This window comes from Motacilla alba, chromosome 3, assembly GCF_015832195.1.
Source record: "Motacilla alba alba isolate MOTALB_02 chromosome 3, Motacilla_alba_V1.0_pri, whole genome shotgun sequence".
Taxonomy (NCBI): Eukaryota; Metazoa; Chordata; class Aves; order Passeriformes; family Motacillidae; genus Motacilla; species Motacilla alba.
In genome coordinates, this window is record NC_052018.1 from 14089177 (window position 1) to 14101185 (window position 12009).

Here is a 12009-nt window from a genome sequence, read left to right on the forward strand (position 1 = left end):
TTTCACATAAGGATGTAAACACATGGTTATATCCCTAGAAAAAGCACAGAGAGATGAGAAGCAGGGTATTTTAGGAAACCCAAAAGGTGATGAACATTTCCTGACTTAAATTAGATATAAGTGTTACTTGTTTGTATCCCAGCAGGAAAAGACAGTGCAGTCGCAAAGGGACTGACTCCTTCCTTGCTCTCATTCTGACACTGTGACAAAAAAAATCAGAATCATATGGATCCACTGAGAACACAAGGACATGACCTGCAGTCCTGCAGTTCCAAACAGCCATGACTCAACTTCCTGTACTTGAAGGAGAGTCAGAACAAAAGTATCTTGGAGTCATGTTTCTGAAGTTAGAGAGAAATGATTATATGTTCACTGCAAGTCTCTGAGGTGAATGCAGTATATATGGCGCCAGGTGTGATGTGATCATGTGTGTTCTCAAGAATTTGAGAGCCCCAAGTGTCAGTGAAGAGGCAGCAAATGCTCTGAGCTCACGATGCCAGGAAGCTCTGAACATACACTGATGTGTGCACTTACTTTGTCCTCTTACAATACAAAGCCACTCTGCTTGAATAGCATGTCTTAATGGCACACAAAGAAAAAGGAGAATTTTTGACCTGCCTTCACATTAAAAGAAATGTTTAGCAAATCTGATGCAAAACTTATTTGGGAAATTTGCCACAGAACATATTCAGCCCAACCTCTCTTTACTCTCCCCTCCAACCCTCTAAGCAAATGTCTCTTTTCTTTTGCCCCCCCTTTTTTAGTTTGCTTTATATTTGTAATTTAAAATAGGAAACAATTGCTTGACAAAGGATTTCTTGGTGCATTATGAAGAATACTTTTACAAATTCTAGTCAAGAAAATGCTCTTTTCAGTAACTGTCTTATTGAAAATTGGGCAATGGGAAAGAAAATATTTAACCCACACATTCTTGCCTCTTACCCAGAAGTGAAAAGTAGTGTCATGTCTAGAAACTTCCTGCAGTCCAGGAAGAAAATCATGTTATGTACTGCATAGAAGAGCAAAACTGAGTTTTCTAATCTCATATTCTGAGCCAGCTCAATTCTTCAGGCTGAATGGTGTCATCTTGGAGTAGTCACAGCCAATGAGAAACATCCTTTGATTAAAAAAAAAAAAAAAAAAAAAAAGGAAGAGAGAGAGAAGAAAAAAAATAATTAGAGAAGAGTAAGCAGTCTGCAGATGTGGAGAAACATTTGATCCGTCATCCATCATCCAATTAAGTCAATTGATCTACTATAAACCATGAATGAACACTAGATCATTCATGGGCTGACCCAGAATCTCTCAGAGACTGCCCTCCTATTAACTTCAGCTGGCTTTCAGGCCCACAGATGCTGTGCATTGAGATGCACTATGCAGCTAAGTAAGCACATATTTAACCTTCTCCACAATAATAGTTCCATTGAACACCCAGGATCACCCCTCTGCTTACACATTTGCTCATGTCCGTTGCTTTGGTCATTGACCAGAATTTCAATAGTATTGCCCCAAACATTAATTTGGCTCAATTTTTAATGAAATTCTGCAGATATTTGAAGATGTTTGAACAAAATTTAGCACCAGTTTCACTGCAACAGTAGACATAGAATAGCAAGCAGTAATTATGTCTTTTAAATTTTTTTGTTGAAGAAGGCTAGGAGAAGGTCTCTACCCTAAGCATTAGAGTCCATCACTGTAATCTTGTCTGACATAATGGGAATTTCAAAGCAGGACTTAAAAGTGGCAAACACAGATCTAGTGCTTGCCAACTCCCTCCTGTGAATCTTACCTGCAAGTGTTTCATTTAATGTAGGGGAAAATTTGCAGTGGAATTGTCTTTTCCTTCCATTTTCCCTCTTCTTTTTAATAATTCCCAGGGAAATATTTCTTTAGGATGGCTGTTATTTTTCCATGAATAGGATTGTAAATATGTAATGGAACATAAATATTTTGTATTTAGAGTAATAAAAAATTTAGTTCTATAAAAGATTTATCCCCACTAAAAATAATTTTGCCTCAAATAGGAATCAGTGGCAGTAACATATGAGGCAAATGTTCCTTCTGTAAGAAAAACAGGGAAGCTAAGCAAATACTCCCAAACATGTTTTGCAGGGATTTGCAAAAATGTGAAAAGGAGTTTGTGTTAGATGCACCAACACCTTGGACAACAGGGAAGAGTCCTTAAAATCCTAAGACCCTCCCTTAAGGGCAGGTACATTCAGATAATAAGATCGTGTCCTACAAATGTATTCGTTAGGGAGAATTACACCTCCCACACAAAGATAATTATTTTATAGAAACAGAGCTACAGAAAAAATACATTTACCCTCAGTCTGGTCCTGTCTTCCTTTGACACTAGTTAAAGCCCACGTCTTTCAGAGGAACCGTAAAGACCCTTCTACCCTAAACCATTCTCTGGTTTTATTATTCCTACAAACCAACGATTTTTTAGAAACTAAAATAATTCCACATATACAGATCACCAGCCCATCCCAGACAGAGTTCTTCCCAAGGCAATATTTCCTGTTTTCAACTACTTTCACTTCTGTTGTACTCCTGCCATCTCATCTAACTACCTATGAGCAACCACAATTAACACAGCTCAGATTTTCAGCTCAAGTACTTGAAGAAAATTCTGTGGGATACCTCCTAAGCATAAAAATAAATTTTCAGGAGAACACCAGGCAAACTAAATGTCTGGAAATTACAACCAACCTGCAGACTTTCCATGAACAGAGAAACAGACTAGTTTTGACAGATCCATCTTTCATATTGAATTATTCACCGTCCTCTTAGCCTCTCTACTTTAATTATTTTTGATTTCATTGTTGGGCAGAGGTGTGAAACCACAATAGTAAAATCAAAGTCGCCTGAGGAATTTCTCTATATGAGTCAAACTGAAGGAAAATGCCTTAAGAAGTACTGACCTGGATGTTTTCAGTATTTTGTCTTTGCTAAACTGAAGAAGGGTGCTTCACCCACACACACATGACTGGTCTATGTGCGCTGGCAGCAATTACACTGCAAAAAGCCTGGACAGGCAAGACAGGAACTAGGAAAGATATCAGGGCTCCAGCCACTGCTAGAACACAGCACATTCCTGCAGTCCTTGCTGGGCAGTCCTCGCTGGGCAGTCCTCCATTAACCATGAATGGCTGATGTACACTACAGAGCTGCTTCATATCCTTAAGGAGTGATGAACTCCAGAGGAGATCTGTAGCTACAGCACCTCACTCTCTGGAAGCAGCTGGGATTAACTTCAAGCACCGTGTGTTAACTTCAAGACTTCTTCTGAGGACTAACTGGCTAATTTGCAGGTTAAATATATTCTGCTGCAAACAAACTGGCAGACCCTGACTGAATTGTTTGAGTCAAGCTCCTCAAAAGCACATGGGCTGGAAGTGCTTGAAAGGCATCCAGTACCCATTAGTAAAATGAGGGTCACAATCCAAGTAGGTATTGCCCCCCAAAGCAGACCATGAGAATCAGAACAATGCTGCTCCCTTAAAGCTCTGTAACACTCCTGTGCCCACAAGAATTTGTTTGACAAGGGCTGAAATTCCCTGTCTCAGAAGCAACTCATTGAAATGGCAAGTCCTGTTTAAAAGAGAATGCTCCACACACAGCCTGTCTTCAGGTTTTGCTCATCACTGCTATGATCTCTTGGAAGGAAACACATCATATTTGGAAAGAGCAGGACAGACAGCTTTAGAGTAACCAAAAGGCACTTTTTGAAAAAACCAAAATTTGTTAATTATAGTATATTTTTTGTGATAGATAAAAATTGAGGAAGCATTGGAGTGCTAGACATTAATCAAATCCTTACATGAACTAATTCCTATACTCTCACCTTGGGTTTTCACATGTTGTTCAGGCTGCAAGACAGTATGACGTGAGAAGTTTCTGATAAGGATGAAAAATACTTCCCACAGATTTCTTCTTCATTATATTTACAAACGGAAATGTTATTTTCCTCTGGAAGATCATAAGAATATTTATAATAGGTGCCTTTTTAGCACTAGAGCTCATATACTTGTTTTCCATTGAAGATTGCATCCATCCTGCCCAAAATCCCAAAAAATACAATCCAAAGTAATGAAAATGTCTACAGCACTGTAATTAATAAAAAAAAACCTGAATAAATTATAGATTCTTAAAGCTACTGACTTTGTTGTAAAAAATATTGCTGAAATTAGGTCTTAAATGCTGCATTTTAATCAGACATCTAAAAGAAAATGAAGATAAAATCATTATTTCATGTTGACATCCTACATATTTGAAGCCCAAAGCAGAATAATAATATTCTAGTCACAAGCTACATCAGTTCTGAATAACAACCCCTAAATATTCACAGATTTTACTTGGACATATCTACTTATATAAATCCAAGAATTTCTTTTATATCTACAGCTCATCAGTGCCATATGCAAACTTACCAGACTGAGGACAACATCTGTCTAGCACATGCTTTTGGGTCTGTAAAGAATCAACTTGCAATCACAAGCTGCAAAACTATTCTAGCTATGCTTTTGCATTCTGAGTCAAGGCTGTGACAGAAAGTTTAAGAAATGCTGTCTGGTTTTACTGGTTTTGTGAGCAGCTCGTGGCTCTCTGAGGGTGTGATGTTCTTACCTTGATGTCATTTTACTGAGTTGCTATTCTCAGAGATAATTCCTGTATCTCAGGTGCTCTGGCCTACAACTTTACAACAGAATTAACAGATTTCGTTTAATGCACAGTATTCTTGAGAGTGGGCAGCCAGAGAAGCAATGAACTTCACTGTCATCCCTTGCGTAAGCATGAGGTAAAATACATAAAATATGAATATGTCTCTGAAAGCAGCATACTTCCTCTGAAAGCACAGAGGAAGGCACCTGATTGCTCAGTGTGTATTTAAGCACTTGCTGTACTTTGCTAGAACTGCATTTGCCCAAAATTATGCTTGTCCTGCGAATGGAATTTCATAATTTTGTCAGTGACTGTCAGCTCCAACATTTTCTATTTCCTTCAAGTCCACATGTCCCTAAAGGGGTACAAGACTAAGAAGGGGGAAAGGAAGTGGACAAAAGGTAGATTCAGCATTTTAAAATTTGTTTTCTCTTAGGTCAAATGGACTAAATTTCCAATTGGAGCCTGAAAAAATGAGAGGAAGAAGGAGATCCCTCTCCAGCTGAGTTTAGAATAAATGGTTCAAGCCAGTGGGTCACTCGTCACCAGCAACTTAAACTGGCATTAATCAGGTGTTAGTACCACAAAGGCTCAGATAATTCCTGAAGGAAACATACCAGCTTGGTTTCCATAAAACAGGCAAGTTGCATATGCAAATGCATATGCAAATACAAGTTGTATGCAAATACATATTAAATTCTCTTTGGGTACAGGAAGGACCTGGAAAAGGATGTTCAGGAAACAGCCCCTTTGAAAATGTGCACAATTTTTTTTTTTCCAGTTTCTTTTCTAGAAGAATACTGCACTTTTCCACACTTAGAATCACATCTGTGAAAGTCCATGTTAAGGTCTGGCTTCAGTTGTTCCTCAAAGGAAGGAGGAGGCTGTAGTCTAGATCTAGCATTCACTGATTGGTCATGGATGGAATGCAGTTATTCCAAAGAGATATGTGACAGAAACAGTTATCTGTCTGTGCTTTGTTAGGAGGAACAGTTTACTTTTGAGACACAGACAAAGCTTTCCAGCTTTCTGTTACCTATTAAGGTTCAAGGTTATATTGCTACTGAAAGCAGACACTAGGTTACTCACACAGTTTTATCAGTGTAGTTCTGCAGTGCATTACAATACCCTTTCTGTGCTTCTAGCAGTCTTTTTATGAAATGGGACTGTTCTGCAACTTGGACAAACAACTACAGCCAGATTGGTTTCATTCACAATTTAATCTAGACATGACCATATCAAGCCAGTGCATTTTGATTTCTATTTTGATTCTTTTTTTCTTTTAGTTTGAATTGCTTTGTCATACATGGAAAATCCAAAGAAAGAAACAGAAATAGTCAGAGATCACCTATAAATATCTTTCCAATGTATTCCAACCACAAAAAAAAAAAAAAAAAAAAAAAAAAAAAAAAAAAAAAAAAAAGAAATTGTTACCTTGGCCAAGAAGAAAATTACTATGCAAATATTACTATGCAAATGCCCTGAAGCACCCCTAAATTTCAGCGAGCATCATGTCAAGGGATCATGTACCCATGTCTATCACCTCAGTTACACAATCTCCTTCTTTTCATAAATACTTTTTATAACTCTGCACACAGTCCTCTGGGTCAAAACTACCCTTGGAATCAAGCAGAGCAGATCCCAAGGGAGCTGAGCCTGTTTGGTCATGAGCATCAAGTAACCTGGTCAGATTGTATCACCTGCCTGTTCCTGACCTCCCATGGCAAATGCAATCACAAGTCTCTTCTGCCAAGAACAGAAGTTGCAGAAAGTTGTTATTCCTCGTTTGCAAAAGAACTTCTAACCTTCAGTATTTTTATCACATGGTTTATTAGTATTCCAGTGTAGGTTTTATTTTACTTTTGGGATTGCACCACCCCATTTCTGATTACTTTGTTTTTCCTAACGTGTTAGCTGCTAAGTTATGTGTTTAAGTCCTGAGGAAAATATTAGCTCCTATCCTCTGTGATAAGAGCAAAATAAGCCCCCAGTAAAAACATTGTCATCTCCAGGGCACTGCCTAGCATTGCATCATATCACTGAAATATGAATGTGCAATATTGGAAAGCTCCATGTGGTCTTTGCACGTGACAGTAGCCTCTTAATTTATGTAAACTAATGATAATAGTTGCCTTTGAAAAACTTTCCAGTTGTAACTTTTTTTATTTACCTCAGTATCTATAATTACCATGCTTAGTGTACTGTTAAATTCAGCCAAGTGAGCAGACTGTTAAAGTTTACAGAGGCTGATAGCGACAGAGATATTTTACAAGGGATGTACAATTTCGAAAATGAGACTTGTCTCCCAGCTGGTGACCGTCTGGCATCCATGACTGTATGTTTGAGTATTAGTCTAAGTCATTATTGTGTCAGTCTCACACACACAGACCACCCAGCACCTTGCTAGCCCTTCTGCTCATGCCATAACAGCACCTTTGTTTCTCCCTCAGGAGTGTCATTTGTGCACTGCAGACTACCTAAGAGCTGTTTCCTGCCCATGTGTTCTTTGGCCTTCTGCAAAAACATAATCCCTTCAGGGAGAAGAGTGAGGTTTAATATTGCTGAAAAAAAAAATACTACTTTAGGAAATATATTCAGAGCTATAATTAATTACATCAATATATATTTCCAGTCCCTTTTGGAATCTAATTATATTCTTACCCTTGACTCTCTGTAGCTGTGACTTCCACAAGCTAATTACAGGTTGGCTGAAAAAGCATTTCCTCCTATCTCTATCTCAGTTGTTGCTTTGCACATTTTTTTCACATCAATCTCCTGCTATGAGTGATCTGTTTCCAAGTCTCTTGAGCACTTTCAATTTGTTTTGAATAGCTACTCAGAATACTTTTTTCAGAAGACAATAATTTTACTTCACATAAATTACAGATGAAGACATTTCTGATTTATAGAAGAGTACATTAGTGATCTTCATTTGGATTGTACAAAAAAATTAGCTAACTATGTTTCTGATCTTGATTTCAATTTCAGATAAAATGTCGAGGCTGAACTATCTGTGAAGTGGTCCAGTTTATTCTCTTGAGTCATATTGATCCAGCATCACTCCTAGATGACCTGTTTTTGTGTTACAGCAATTTCAGTTGTCAGTAATCAGAACAAAGTTCTGCATAAGTGTTAGAGATCCACATTTTAATTCAGACAGAGGCAGTCCTTGGCCACAGGTAGGACACTTGCTGGCCTCTAGAATGAAGGAAGCTTCTCAGACTGATTTAGTAGCTACTAAAAGTCAAGGCCAAAATACCTAACCTCTGTCATGTGCATGTTTCTGTAGCTAAAGCTCTACCCCTCCAAGAGCAAACTCTCTCCACTCTGGTGTAAATTCCTTTATTACTGCAGCTGAGAGATAAAACATTTTTTTAAAAATGTATTCCCATATCCAGGCACATTAAAGATACAATTGCTCTCCATACCCACACATGCTTTTTCCATACAGACTTAGAAGACTTGGCATCACCCACATCTTTACATATTTGATTTATTTTGATAACTTATTCATTTCTCCCTAGTTCCTCATCACCAAATAATATAGGAGAGTTCAGTTAATAGAAAACAATCAGAAACTAAAAGCAGGGAAAGAGGGGCTTATTTCTTGCTTACAAAATAAAGAAAAAGGTTCAATTAGGAGTGTATTTAAAATGCATTTATAATTTTAGAGCTATATATTAGAAACATATATGTATATAACCTATGTTTATCTTGTACTTTATTTATATCTTCTCATTTACCATGCATGAAACTGATGACATTCGGATTTTTAACATCTAAGGTAGAATTGCTACAGATTTAATCACCATACTGAAGAAAATTTTACTTTTGGCTGAGACCTCCATCAGCCCACCAGTGCTGACCAACACACCAGGAAATTTCCTTGAAAGCACATGGAAGTCAGTAAGGAGCTGCCAAGGTGCTGACAGAATGTCCCCAATTTGTGTTGGATCTGTTCTGTAGGATTTTTACAAGAATCCCTTATGATTACCATCCAAAACTCAAATGGAAAAGAAGCAAATAATGGCATCTGTCTCACATGAGGTGTGGAAATTATTTATAACAAAATAAACCACTACTCAGTGGGAGGAATAAAAAAGGATTTGAACCTGGCCACAAAGGCCTTGGGCAAGCACTGTGCAAATAGCAAAATTTGCAAACAATAAACACATCTTTATGGTCCCAGAGCCAGTCAGATATCTAATGGAATGTTGAGACCTTATTTGTCCAGTAGCATGTGTGGACATAATCTTCCTCTTTTTGGAGGAAGATCAATCAGACTCTGCCACATTTCTTTTTCCTTGTCCCAAGTAAACAATCACACCAAGCTGTCTAGAGCAGAAAATCACGCTAAAGAGCCTCAGGTCTCAGGAATACTAACTCTCGTACAGTAAAGGTGAAACCACAAGCAGATATCACTTTAGAGAGTTCCTCTCTCCTTTTTTCTGTCATAAAACTACAACCTCCCTGTCTCTCCTAGTTCCTCCATAATCCCATCAAGACTGCTTCATTTGTGGGAAACAACAGCAGAACTGCCAGCTGCAGAAGCCCAAGACCTGCCTGGGTTTTATGATGGTCCCCTCCATCCCAAACTAACTGTATATCCACACCCCTCAGCCTACCAAAAAAACCCCAATCTTCCCCTCCCACCCTCCACCCATGCTAAAGAATATGCAACAGTTCACAGCTCACTCTTTTAGAGATGAGAGAGCCTGGGGCCAGTCAGTTCCACATACTTATAAGGGTCAGCTGTTGTTTACTGAAAGAAGTATTAGAAATGGGATTGCAAAAGAGAAACAAGCTCATAACACAGGCCCTGAAGTGCAGGGATCTGAGGGAGGCTTTCATAATAAATAGTAGCATTTCATCAGGGCACTTCCTTTATTTTCATGGATCAGAAAAAATATCCCTTTGAAAGAGATGGGATAACAGGTGCTCCTGGTGCTGGATAAATAATTTGATTGCTCCAAAGGTAGAAGGGGCTGCCCTTTGTTCAGTGAGAGACATGATGAATCCTCCGTCCCAGCTGAAAGGGAAGGGATTGATCTGGATCTGACCACTTTAGACAGGACATTCTGTGACAACATAGTCAATGTTTTATTTGCTCTGGTCCCCATTTCTAAGTAATATGTATATTCTTATTTTCTGCACACTTACAACGTTTCAGTTTGGGACCTTATTCCTCTTCACTGTGTGCATTTGTTTTCCACACAGGGGCTTCATATGCTTTCCAGCCTCTAGCTTTCTTACTCCTCTGAAGTAGATAATGGGTCATTTTTTAACATCTTCAGCTCCTCTTTTTCTCAAAGTCCACTGCTGTGTGAAGTGACATCAAAAATAGAGAAAAATGCTGGTGTATCTGTGTAGGAAACCAAGAAAGAGTGCTCCAGACTGCTCACTTCTCTTATTATACACTTTCATAATCCTCCAAAAGGTCAGAGACTGTGTCAGTACACTGAAGAATTTCTGATCACTCCCTGGTACTCTCTGCACGAGGTGGGGAAGGCAAGCACAATGACGGGATTTTCTCACAATATTTTTTAAATCCAAGGAAGGATGTAGCCTTTTCCTGTTGGGGTAATTTCCAACAGCAGGACTCAAAATCTCATTTCTGGTGTGTATAATCTCTTGAGTCAGTAATATCTTACCAAAGCAGATAGAAAATTGGTTTTGTTTCTTTTCTGGCTGCATTTAAGCTCTCAAGTTTCACTTTGTTAGCATATTCAGTGGGCACTTCCCACAGCTTCCAGGCATTTCAAAACAGGTTAATACACTTTGGGACTGACCTGAAAGCAGGGCCTGAGTGGTCCTTTAAGTCTCTCTTAATGGATCAAATTTAGTAGGTCAAGTTACTCACTATGCACAACTACTTGGATTTAGTCTGTTTATTAAGATACTCCTTTTTTACACTATGATTTTGCCAGAAATGCATGGATATTAGATGGCAAACAGCACAAATGGCATTCTATGGGGAAGGGTGTATTGCAGAAGCAAAATAAGGTTGCATAAAATTACACCCTGTCAATTCTTCCCACTGGAAATGGAGAATTAGTAGTCTCAGCATACTAAACAAGAAAGGTGGTGGCCTGCAGGACTTAGCAAATCAGACTAATGCAGCTCAAAGATGAATTTGGTTTTAGTATTGTTAAAAAAAATTAATCCTCCTTTTATATGACAATTGGTATGTGTTGGTTATCTAATATAAGCAAAGTAACAGCTCTCATCTCAGGTGCTATAATTATGGAGCTGAGCTAATCCACAGCCACTGAGATCTTTTCCAGCCTTCTATTCCAGGACCAAGAGGCATAACAGCTTGAATATAGCTACAAATAGCTATAGGCTTTGTCCTCTTTTCATGCCTTTATGATTCCATCTTAAAGTAAACGCTGTTATAACATTGTTTACTGAATGTTTAATTTGCTGAACACACAGAATTCCAGCTGAAGCTTATGTGAATTGCAGGTGCTCAAACTGCTGAAAAGTAAACTGCCCCTTTTGTATTTAAATGTATGCTAATAGAATCCATCAGGTTGCTGTGCTTCCACAGTGATTAAAACATCAACAAAGTCAATAAATACATTCATAAATAAAAAATTATTTGGGAAAAAAACCCACCTCACATTACATTGTACTTCTTGTCCTTCATCCCAGTTCTTCCCAAAGGACTTGAACACAACTTCCTGAAGTCAGTTAAAATCTTTCTTTTGCATTTAGCAGACTTTGAGCCAGGCTCTGTATGCCTGAGAACAGACATGAGCCTGTATGACCTGTACAGGGGGAGCATCGAAGGGTGGGATGTGGCACACGAAGTGTGGCTTTCTCAGCACAGTGTTCCAGCAGCAAACACAGAGATCCTGGCACGCACTAAAGGCTGTGGTACACAGCAAACCACGACAGGGCTGCAAAAACACGTTTGTAGGCAGGGTCTTGTTCACCCTGCCAGTTCTGCAAGGCAGAGTTCTTGGGCTAAGCACGAGGCTATGTTAACAGGATGTCAGGGGAGATTATGTATCATTTCTACCATTCATTTCCTTTCCTGGACTTCAGCCTAACTCTTCAGTTCTTTTCAGGACATTTCAGAAAGCATTACATAAAGTGAAAACCTCAGGCTTGCATCTAAAATCCAAAATTAAGCTGTTATTCATATCTCCTGGTCACCTTCAGATAAAGAACAAACAATGCCACTGGCCAATACATTTGCCAACTTTTGGAGGTCATCTGGCCTTGACTATGTGACTGAAAAACTGCTCAGGCATTAGGACCACAAGCAAGGGAGGACTTAGAAAAAAAGTCTCCCCTACCTGTCACTGTTTAACAATGCCATGGAGAAAATTTGTA

The 12009-nt window shown here is 38.7% G+C and overlaps 1 long non-coding RNA gene across 1 annotated transcript; it reads right to left on the bottom strand.

Moving 5' to 3' along the window:
- Nucleotides 1–865: 865 nt before the first annotated feature.
- On the bottom strand, nucleotides 866–11684 carry LOC119699841. Its single transcript, XR_005256564.1, has 2 exons — nucleotides 11287–11684; nucleotides 866–1117 (listed from the first exon to the last, which is right to left on the bottom strand). It is a non-coding gene; the product is annotated as an uncharacterized LOC119699841 (long non-coding RNA).
- Nucleotides 11685–12009: the final 325 nt, after the last annotated feature.